The following is an 11,166-nucleotide window of genomic DNA, read 5'->3' on the forward strand; positions in this document are numbered from 1 at the left end:
TAATGTCTGAAGGAATGGAGAATTAGCCTGCTTTTGTAGTCATCATATGAACTCTTGCATTAAGGCCAGAAAAGTAATGTTTGGCTATTCTAGAAGTAATTTCAGCTGTACTGAGGAATTTGCCTCTTTCATTCCAGACATCAGACTTATCTTTATTCTCTTGCCCACCCACTTTTGATTGCTATAGTGTGATCTCTTACAGCTAACTACATCATCCATCCTCCAAATATTGTCAGCCCTCTACAGCCACCTAATGCTAGTAAATCTTCAGTACAAAGCTTTCTTAAGGAAGCTTCAAACCTGTCGTCAGATCTGATCCAATAGAGGGGTTTTTGGAAACCAGTTTTCAGCTTAATTGGCCTCTGGGATCCAGTGACAAATAGTTTGTTTACTGTAATTGGGCAGTGACTTCATATTGTGAGTGCACATACCAGATTTGTGGACTTCCAGACTTCAGGCATAAGCAGAACACTCAAACTGTTTTGGTATGTTTAATCTTGGATCTCATTTCAGCAACTGAATCCTCTTCCTCTCCTGTTTGCCCAGGTTCCCTCTCCAAACCTGCAACTGCCTGCTGTACAGCTGAGAAATCTGTCCTTACTTATAGCTGTAGTCACTCAAGAAATTCTTTCCCACCCACAGTCTTAAGTGTGTTGCATCTGCAAAGGCAGCACTCCTCTTCCCAGTCTTCTAGCCTATAAAGCCTGCAGCAACAGATGGAGCTGATCAGTCTCACCAGTTCCAAGCTGTATCCACAGTCCAACATAAACCTGAGCCTGAGGGGAAGATTGGTGATTTTGGCTGACTGAGCCCAGAACAGCTGGTCTTCCAGGATCCAGAAACAAAACTTAACTTTCCACATCTACATCCCAGAAAAGGGCAAAATTCTTGCATTTAGACAAGATTCATCAGCTGGCCCATGTAGTAGCCTCAGTCCATCTCTCACAAATCAAACACAGCCACAGTGACATAATTAACTTGAGGTCCAGGAAGCATTTCTTAAGGAAAAACACAGCTTAATTGCCTCTGATGTCCCCAGTCTTCTTACTGCTTTTCAGCCCCTGTGGGTTCCTGCAATAAACAAGCCTTTTCCACTCCTTCTCTCGTAAGGTTCGTATGATTTCAAGCAATTATAGCCTTCAACAAGGAAAGGTAACTCTCACAGCAACATACTTAACTTGCAGTACAACACTACCATCACTTACAGACCCTACAAGAACCAAAAATATATCTGGACAAACAGCAAGGTTAATTCTTTGTTCTGTGTGTTGAGTTCAGTTCAGAGAATTTGAGAAGCTGAGGGCAGAATAACTTCATTTGTTGCTGGATCCATAAGATTAATATGATCACTAACAAGGTGTTGGAGCCATAGGATCCAGAGCTCAGTTCCAGTTAGGATGAACTGGAAAAGGCTTTCATGCCACCCTTTGGAAGAGCCATCGTGCTCAACTACTTCCAGGAATGATTCGGGTATGAGTAGTTTTGTCTGGGCAGAAGTGACAGACTTAACTGAAGTTTGGAGGTAAAGAGATTTGGGCAGGAGGTGCTAATAAACTAATCTGGATTGAGATCAAGAGTGGTGCTCACTGGTGTTTAAGATACTTCTGTGGCAGACAGCAAACTCTAGGTCTGGTCAGGATTAGGTTTTGGTGGCCCCTGCAGAAAGGAGAAATGGCAGATCTTTCACTCCTTTTGTCTTAGAAAGTAGCTATCACTTGTTCCATCCAGCCTATTCCACTCAGGAACAGCTGTCAACTGAATATATAGTTCCCACAGAATTTGGAAATAAACTCAGTGTTCCAATACCTGTTCTTAATCCACACACTAGCCTTGATTCAGGAGAGTAATCACAACCATCCAATCCCAAACTGTCACCCATTACATTTTCTTGTGTACTAAACCTCATTCTACTCAAAGGCTCCTGCAGGATTCACATTTAATACCAGCAGTCCTTGCCCTTCTTTTCCTAACCTTGAACTGAAACTACCAATGACACCACATCCTTTGCCAAACCCAGTATTCCTAGAACCATGATTATGTCATCTCATTTCTCTCACACTCTAATACCAATCTTCCAGCTCTCCACAGTTTAATTTAAGAGGCAGATACTCTGAGTATCGTTTGCAATCTAATACCATCCCTTTTCTTCTTTGATATTCCCTCGAAGACTAAGATGGTCACACAGCACTCCATGCTTCCCAAAGGGAAGTGACCTCAACCATCTGGAAATAAATTCAAGACCATCTGAATGCTTCCGTGTTCAGGAAAATGGTGTATGCTTCTCCTAAACTGTACCTTTACCCCAAATTTAAAGCTAGCCTGAATCCAAGGGGTCTGACCCCAAACACCCCAGAAGGGTCAATCCTTCAAATTATATCCATCTCATATATGTTCTGGCCTGAGCAGAGTTTGCATCTTGTTGCTATGGGTCAGGGTTCTGCACAGTGAAGCCTGAAGATTGAAATGTCATGGAACCTATAGGTATCACAGGAAACTGATGAAGCTGGATGAATTCTGAGATGAGTATCAGGAATGGTGTGGTGAGCAGGACTAGGGAAGTATTCTGCCCCTGTACTCGGCATTGGTGAGACCTCACCTTGAGTACCGTGTTCAGTTTGGGGCGCCTCAGTACAGAAAGGACATTGAGGTGCTGGAGCAGGTCCAGAGAAGGGCAACAAGGCTTGTGAAGGGCTTGGAGAATCAACCCTATGAGGAGAGGCTGAGTGAACTGGGGCTGTTTAGTGTGGGGAAAAGGAGGCTGAGGGGAGACCTTATTGCTCTCTTCCAGTATCTGAAAGGTGCTTACAGTAAGTTTAGGTTGGACATCAGGAAACACTTCTTTACAGAAAGGGTTGCTGAGCACTGGAATAGGCTCCCCAGGGAGGTGGTTGAGTCACCATCCCTGGATGTGTTTAAAAACCATTTGGATGCGGTGCTCAGGGACATGGTTTAGCAGAGGGTTGTTAGAGTTAGGGTTGTATGGTTAGGTTGTGGTTGGACTTGATGATCTTTAAGGCTTTTTCCAACCTGAGCAATTCTATGATTCTATGAGAATGACTCTAGGGCTAGCTGTTGATTAATTGGTGTTTACCTGACTACACTGGATGTATGACTAAGTTTGTAGTCAAACTAGTGGGTCTGAAAATTTAAAATAAAGGACTGTACTGCACCTGATTTGCTGCAGTGAGGCCTGTGGGCAACTATACCGTAGTTATTATCTCAATTGCTCATAATAATTTCTATTTTATATTTGTGGATGGGTCACTGGGATGACTCACTGCTAGGGATCAGGTTGTAGCTTTGAAATGCAAATGTGGAAGAAAGACTATTCCTATATCCTCCAAATTTTTGCAGTAGTGATGCTGCTGGTGAAAGTGTGTTTTTTCAGGCAAGTAGTGAGAATGTGGAAAGAGAGATCTTTGTAGAGTATTCCTGGGAGAGATGAGAAACTGGGATCTGTGGGTCACAGATTTGAAAACTGAATCTGGTTCAATCATATTTCAGAAAGCATCACTGTTATAAAACCCATGAGCAGCACCTGTCTATTAGGCGGCTATTCTGGAATTTTCAGGATCTCAGTTACGAGTGTAAGTAAAATGTAGGCACTTTGGTCCTGCTTCACTCTTTGGTATTGCTGTGAATCTCTGCCAGGCATGTAGATATTGTTTCTGAATGCTATTGTGGCTGAAAAATGCCTTCCTCATCATTGTAATTGTTATTGTAAGTGTATCTGAAGCTATACATTAAAAAGCAGTCTAGAGTTTCTTTTGGAACCTTGTAATGTGACTTCATTGGAGGAAACTGCAAAAGCTATCAGTTACAATTAATTGTTTTTACTCAGATATTTTGTGTTCTTGCAGTCAAGGTAAGATACAGTAGACAACTTGCCAGCTTACCAAATGTTGCCACTCACTGGTATCAACCTAGCTGTATCATCAGGCTTTTTATTTATTTATGAACACCATATGTCTGTCATGTCAAAAAGCGGTGGATGTCATGTGTTCATTCATTAGGTTTCTGAAAATAACAAAGACCCCTGATTATATTGCACACCATTCATTCTTGCTGGTGCTTTTTTCAGTAAATAGGAAAGGTCTTCAGAACGTTCAGTACATCGTCAAGTAAACACACTTGGAATTTCTCTGTATATTTTTATATACATATATACACACAAACATTGATTTGCTACTGTTATTATTAGAATACTTAGTGCCTAAAGCTCCATGGGTTTTGAGTAGGGCTGAAAAGTGAAGTAATTATTTCTCTGTCTGATCAGTTTGGTCAGTGAGACATTTCTGCTGAAGTTCTATAATGCCATAGCTCTGTGAAAGCATTCAGATAATAACATCAGACATGGCTTTGTCTTCTAATCCACCAACCACATCCTGTTACAGAGAGGAGCAGAGTGTCTCTGTTCTGTGGCTCAGGCAACAAGTTTGACTGCATCTGGAAAGCATACTGTACAGTAGTAGGCAGTGCACTCTCATGTTCTTGAGAAACTCAGAAATCTCAGCATCCTCATCACCTTCTCATTCTTACCAATCTACAGTCCTTATCAATGATTAGGTCTTGAATTGTCAATTTAAGTTAGAAAAATCTTAATTGGTAAAGCTCCTACTATGTCTCTCTCCTGGCAGTACGCCTGTAAGAACAGATTTCACCATAGGATTTTTTCCCCCTGAAACCTATTACTCTCACTGCTTTCCAAAGTATCTTTCTCTATACTATCTGAGCACTAATCAGCATGATCTTTGACTGCTGTAACCTCACTATTCCCAACTGTATCACTAAATGTAGTAGGGTGCACAGGGTAGTTTCAATCTGATGTGAATGTTCTTCCCTTTCAAGGGCAGTGGAAGAGCTGACACAAAATTTCAGCGATTCAGCAAACAAAATTCAAAGCTTGTGAAACTGTATGAAAGACATATTGCCTGTATATAAGAAAGTAATAGGTATGTCAGACGAAGCAGGGGTGAATGATAACAGTACGCAGAATGTTGGATGCATCCATAAAGGGTTCTGCAAGCACATTCTGGTGGTAGTGGAACACATGGCAAGGTTTATGAATACCAAAGCATGAATGCTTCCCAGTGCTAGAGCAAGATCTGAAGTTGTCCTATGATGGTCATATGCCATATGGATGGAGGGAAGCTCTCATACTTGCCATATGAACAGATAAAGTCAGGAGAGCAATAATTAATTTCAACAGGGGAAAGAATAAATGTAAATTTGCATACTCTCTGAAGCTTAGAAGTGTTAAACACCAGATTCATGTGTCCTGGCCACAAGCAACTATGAGACAGGTATTTAACAAATCTGCAAAACTCTATTGAAGGTAATTTGCTTGGTGTAACAGCTGGGTGACTCTATGAGAAACACAAACCTCTCTATCCAACTCCTGCACATCTTTAACATGTCTTATACCCCCTCCCCCCATCTTGTTATTTAGTGGAAGAACAAGTGGTCAGAGATGCCATATACATGTACCCTGAACTGATAGACCCATAACTCATTGCTAGCTTGCATTTCATACAAAAAACAAGAAGTCCTAGTAAAAGAATATCGCCATGAAAAAACTCTCTGCCAATCCAAATTGGTGGATCTCTGCTAAGGGCAGTGAAACAAAACCCAGTTATATCAGGTTGAATCTAGACTTCAGTCAAGATAAGCAGGAAAAAAGAAACACAAATACTGGGATTCTGCTGAAAGACAAGAGCCACTAAGCCCTAGTTAGTTACTATTACAAGGGATTAAACTGACAGTTGACATAGAAAGCTTTATAGAACAGTGTACCAGTGAACATATATTGGTAGGATAATAGAAAGGAAAAAGGAAAGGTGATAGGTGGAGAAAGGAAAAAAGAAAAGTGGGTAGGTGGAAAGAAATACAGAGAAAAGGTCATTCAAATACACGTTAGTGCCTCCAGTTCTTAGCTGTGCTGGAGGAATGCTTCTGGGGGAAGTTCTTAGTGAGTAACTAATTATCTGTCATGTGAACATCTTAGTACTGCAGCTCTGGATCTAGGAATCAACTTCTGTGTGGTTCGTGCACTCTCAGCCCTCCAGAGAAATGACTTGCACATTCCTGTCAGAGAGCTGAAAGGCTCTAATTTATGGCCTGGAGATACCACATCCTCATTTGCTAAGTTCAGCCCAACACTTCTTTTTTAAAAGGACGTAGTTCCTCTTGCACTGCTTGTCCTGAGGAATCCAAGTTTTCAGGCAACTTAGCTTTCATCTGACCACCGAGGCAATCAGAGCAGGGGTCCAAAAGGTGCCTTTACATGGAGGAAGAAGGAAGGGAGCAAATTCTGCTCTGTTTTCCTCAGCTGAATATAAGAACCCATTATATTCTTATTCAGACATTCAGACCAGACATTTACAAGTGCTGGAGGGTTTGTGAGGTCACAGGAACTCTACTCACTGGGCATCCCACTTGCACGCTGTCTGCTCAGGACAAACAGCATCTTGCCAGTCTTGCCCATACTAAACCAGAGAGTTGTGTTGTGGGAATATGCAACTTTTTTTACTACCTCAGCTGTGTTTTCCAATCCAAAAGTATCAAATCTTGCTGTCAAGTATTTTTAGTCCAAACTTTTTACCACTCAGTCTACTTTGCAGGCTTGGTTTCTTCAACTAAAAATAGTGCCAAGACAACAATAGCTCTTAGGTGGCTCTGCTTTTTGGATTAGATGTGATTTGTTAAAAAAAGCAGTGACACATGACAGCAGTTTGGTGCCTCCATTCCAGAAGGATTTCATGGAGACTGACTGGCCTGCACTGCATCCCACCACCTGCTGCATTGGTACAGCTAGTTCTGCGCTGTGACACTGCATTCCTCTCCTTCAAGGACTGTCAGAGCAGATTATCTTCTCCTGTTCAGAGAAATTGTTCTTCTGGCTGGGATTGAAAAAAAATATTATTTCTTATTTAATTTTGGTTGGTAGATTTAGCTAGGTTAGGATTTGGCCAGAGCCCCAAGGTGGAACAAGCTTTCTGCTGAGAAGAACCACGGTGTTTTTTGTTATTCTCCCCCCCAAAGGTCAGGATCTGAGCAGCACGTGGTTCTGGTAAGGTAACACTTGCAGCACACAGCTCACTTCTGCCCATCTTCCTGCCAGGTCTTGACAGAAGTGACTCAGGAGGGAGGAGCGCTGCCTGCACTGAATTGTCATTGCTTTCTGTAGTCATCCTACAAAGCTGAAAGTCAGTTTTGTCAAAAAAATTCTGTTTAACCTGCAGGCTACAGCTTAAAATGCACAGTAGGCTGTTTTGTTTGTTTGTTTGTTTGTTTGTTTGTTTTTATTGGTTTGCTTTGTTTATCAGTGGAAATTCAAGCAAGTTACCACTTTGTCAATGTAGCATCTACACCTTCATTCCTGCAACCAAAAAAGATGATGTGGGGTTTTTAAGCAGTCTTGTAGCCTTTATCGCCCTCATTTGGAAAATGCGTGGCTTTTGTCTTTAATAAGGAGGAGGAGAAAACCCTCTCGACTTTGTCATGAGGATAAAAATAGCACTGTTTGGCTGGCTTGAGTCATTAGACCCTTAGTCTTAACTTTCACAGTTCATCTAAGGTGTGAGGTTATGAAGTAGGACACGGAAAACGTGTCATGCTCTAATGCCTCCATTTTCCCCTCTGGAAAGAACCTTTGCTAAGATGCTGCAGCTGTGAGCGTGCTAAGTTAGTTCTGCATAAAAGCTCTCACGTTGCCTTTTGGTTAGCCATGCACAGGGATCAAGTTGGATTTAATTCCACTGAAGAATTTTCATGGCTTTGAAAAACAGACCCTGTCAACATGAAAGAGATTAAATTTTGTGCTTATTGCTTATAAGGTTCAGGTACAGTGCTTGGATTTTCTGTAGGCTGTCTCTTCTGCCCTACAGCATCTAATCTAACCAGTTAGCATTTGTCAAATCCTGTTCATTTACTGTGAGATTTACCAAATCAATACTTTTTAAAATCAGTCTGAGCAATATTTTTTCTGGGACTTAATCATTTTACCAAGATCCGCTAAAGAGTTAAGCAAGGTCAGGTAAGCAAGAATCATTCCACCAGCTGACCCGATCTCACACACAGTCATTTCTATTGGGTCCTGATGGTACGTTGAGTTGCAGCATCTCTCTAGGGAATTTGGAAGAAAGTAAGAAATGCAACGGTGTAAAATTGAGTAGCTACTGGTCTGTGCACATTCTGCCATTAGAACAGGCTTGCTCTAGACAAGATTGCCCCAGTTCTAAGCACAGTGGTAATTTAGGAACCTCAATATCATTGAATCAGTATTAAGAAGAGAAAGTGGATTCCTGCACATTGGAAAACAGGATTTTGCTGTTCTGGCTTGCTAGCTATTGTCATACACAGACAGTCATGCATTCCACACTATGAGTTGTATTAGATGAAATACCAAGACAACAAAAACTTTGTATTAAAACTCTTTTTTAAACTTTCCTGGGAAGATAGCACATGGTCGTTTCAGCATATCAACTGTTTCCGTGGTATTTATTTTTCTCTGTTCATCTTTGAAACTCAGGAAGGAAATAAAATACCAACATAAATAAATGAAGAAGAAGCTTTCTCAACACCAATAAGCTAGACAAAAGAAACAGAACACGAGATAATGTTTACTTATTCATGATATCTTCATGAATGCCATACTTCAGAGGGAAAGGGAGATTTTTGTTCATGTTTGTCTCTCAAGCATGTTAATCGGGTTTTATTAAAGTGGGGATGGGAGAGAGCTAGCTTGAAAAAGCTAAATTCAATCCAGATTAGAAGTTCATGTGAAATACTGGAGAGTAAGGGGAATTGTTTAAAGTTGGGATGATATACAATGGGATAGAAAAATATTTTCATATTCTTATTTAAGGGGAGGAAATGTTTGTGAAAGGGCCCGTGGGTGTGTGGTAGAAGTAGTGATTCTGTTCTCGGGGGCACAGATCCCTGTTCTGTAAAAATGTTCCATGTAAGTTTTAGTGGTTTTGTCTGTGCTGTCAGTCTATCTATCTGATATGCATCTTCTGGGCCCCTAGAAAATAATGGATGTCTTTGTAATGAGTTAAGTACACGCATAAGTGTTTTTAAGAAGTCAGAGTATCTCTGTCATTCAGATCCATTCTGTCTGTCCCTTGCTGTGACTGTTTTGTGTTAGTGTGTTGCACATGGGGCTGTTGTGTGGAGTTCCTCCATGATGCTGTGACCCTGGGTGTGTCACAAAAACTGTCCTGAAAGTTAAAGCTGGGTATTATGCAGCAGTTTTCTCACCTGACTAATTGAGATTTGACAAAAAAGAGTAAGAAGATTAATGCAGGGAAAGAGCCCCCTGCACTGGCAAGGGATAAACTGAAATGTCAGATCTGTCCCAGCCAGCTGACACTTCTCAGAGCTCTCTCCTTGCAATACACTGCATAACTGCTCTTAGCACAGAGGTCTATGGGAGTCTGTGTCGTGCCATCTTAAAGGCTATGCAGAGAAAAAGCATGCAGCATCTCATAGGATCAGGTTCAAAAACACAGTCACTAGAGCCCTGTTAACTGTTTGTACGGTCTGGCTAATGTCACTGCAAGTTACCTGATAGCAGCTCTTAAAATGCTGGCAGTTTCCATGCTGTTAGGCAAATGAGACACGTAAGAATTAACTTATATATATGGTCAATAACACAATACGGAGCAATATGCTTGTATTTTTCATTGAATGAATTCCTCATAGATCCTCTTCTGTCCCCAGGATTCCTTTGCTTTTATTTACACTTTCATTATTCTTTTTTAAACATGTACATTAGAAAGCAAAACACCAGATAACAATACAGTGTGGCTGTAACCCATTAACAAACAGCCACACTGGGGCTGGGCACATTCTCTCAGTTCCCTGTCCTATTAAGCTATTGAACCTTAAAAATCTTCAGATTTGTATGAATCTTTTACTCACTTAGGGAAGTGAGATATTTCTTTAAGAGGTCTGATGGCCTTTAATCTTAATAGAAGTACTTGCTTTTTAAAGACTGTATTAATAAATACAATGCCAGAAACCAATCTGTAAGCTCAGGAACCAACAACAGCTGGTGCACTGGGTCCTGCTGCCATGGGATGCATGTGGATGAGAGGTCACACATTTCCTTTGCTGTCCTCAGAAGGTGACTTGGGTGAGGACGGGCTTGAAAGCTGAAGATTAGAGGGTAGTCATGGCAGCTCTATCGTTTTGTTCCGGATTTTCTAAATGCCTTATCTCATTAGCAACTTTGCTAACTTGAGTTTCTTCCAATAGATGGAAATAAAAAATCCACAAAAAACCCACAGAGCTCAAAATGAATGCGGTGAATTTGCAAATCAGAGGCTAACTATGCATTTCCCTTCTTCCAGCATCTCTGTTTTGCTCCGACATAATTTTGGTCATGTGAACACTTGTGTAGCTTCCAGCCAACTGATAACAGTGACTAAAAAAGGTGTCCATTCCTGCTGAAGCTTCTCACACAGCTGAGGCAATCACAAGTGTGTGTACTCTTTGGTTTCCAGCTGTGATGTGGATTCTTGCAAAAAGACAACTAGATCGCTTTCCTAACAGTCAGGACATGGAAAGGATCTTTGTTTTCTGCCAGTGATCTATTTTCATGAAACTTAACAGTGGAAACACACCTCCTTTGCTACATTTAGTAAACACTGAATAAAAATAGATTTCTAGTGATTAAGAGGAGGGGAAAAAATATACAGACAGACGCATGTTCTGACCACACGCATTTGAGGCCCCTGCTTCAAAAAACAGGAAAGTGAAAGCAGATTGGAATCATACACCTGTCCTGTACGTGCCATCTCATTCAGCAATGTGCAAGACTAGTGTTTGTTTGAAAGCATATTTAATATTTGGTTTAATCTACTCAAGAAAAGAAAGGAAAAAGACACAAAGAAAAGAAGCTCGTACTACCGCTCGATATCTTTGAGCTCCACACAAGTGCAGATAAGCTCTTGAGGCCTTCTGAAGTATCCACTGCCCTCCAAAGATTCCCAGTCCACAAAGCATGACATTCACAAAGCTGTGAGGAGGCTGTGGACTCATTTGGCAAACTGAGCAATGAGGCGCAGACATGACTTGGACATTTCTACTGCATACTGCACGTAGAGTCTCATTGGTGTGATTGACATGGCCAGGAGTGTATTTTGCAGATGGGGCTGGCAA

Source organism: Coturnix japonica, chromosome 2 (assembly GCF_001577835.2).
Source record: "Coturnix japonica isolate 7356 chromosome 2, Coturnix japonica 2.1, whole genome shotgun sequence".
NCBI lineage: Eukaryota > Metazoa > Chordata > Aves > Galliformes > Phasianidae > Coturnix > Coturnix japonica.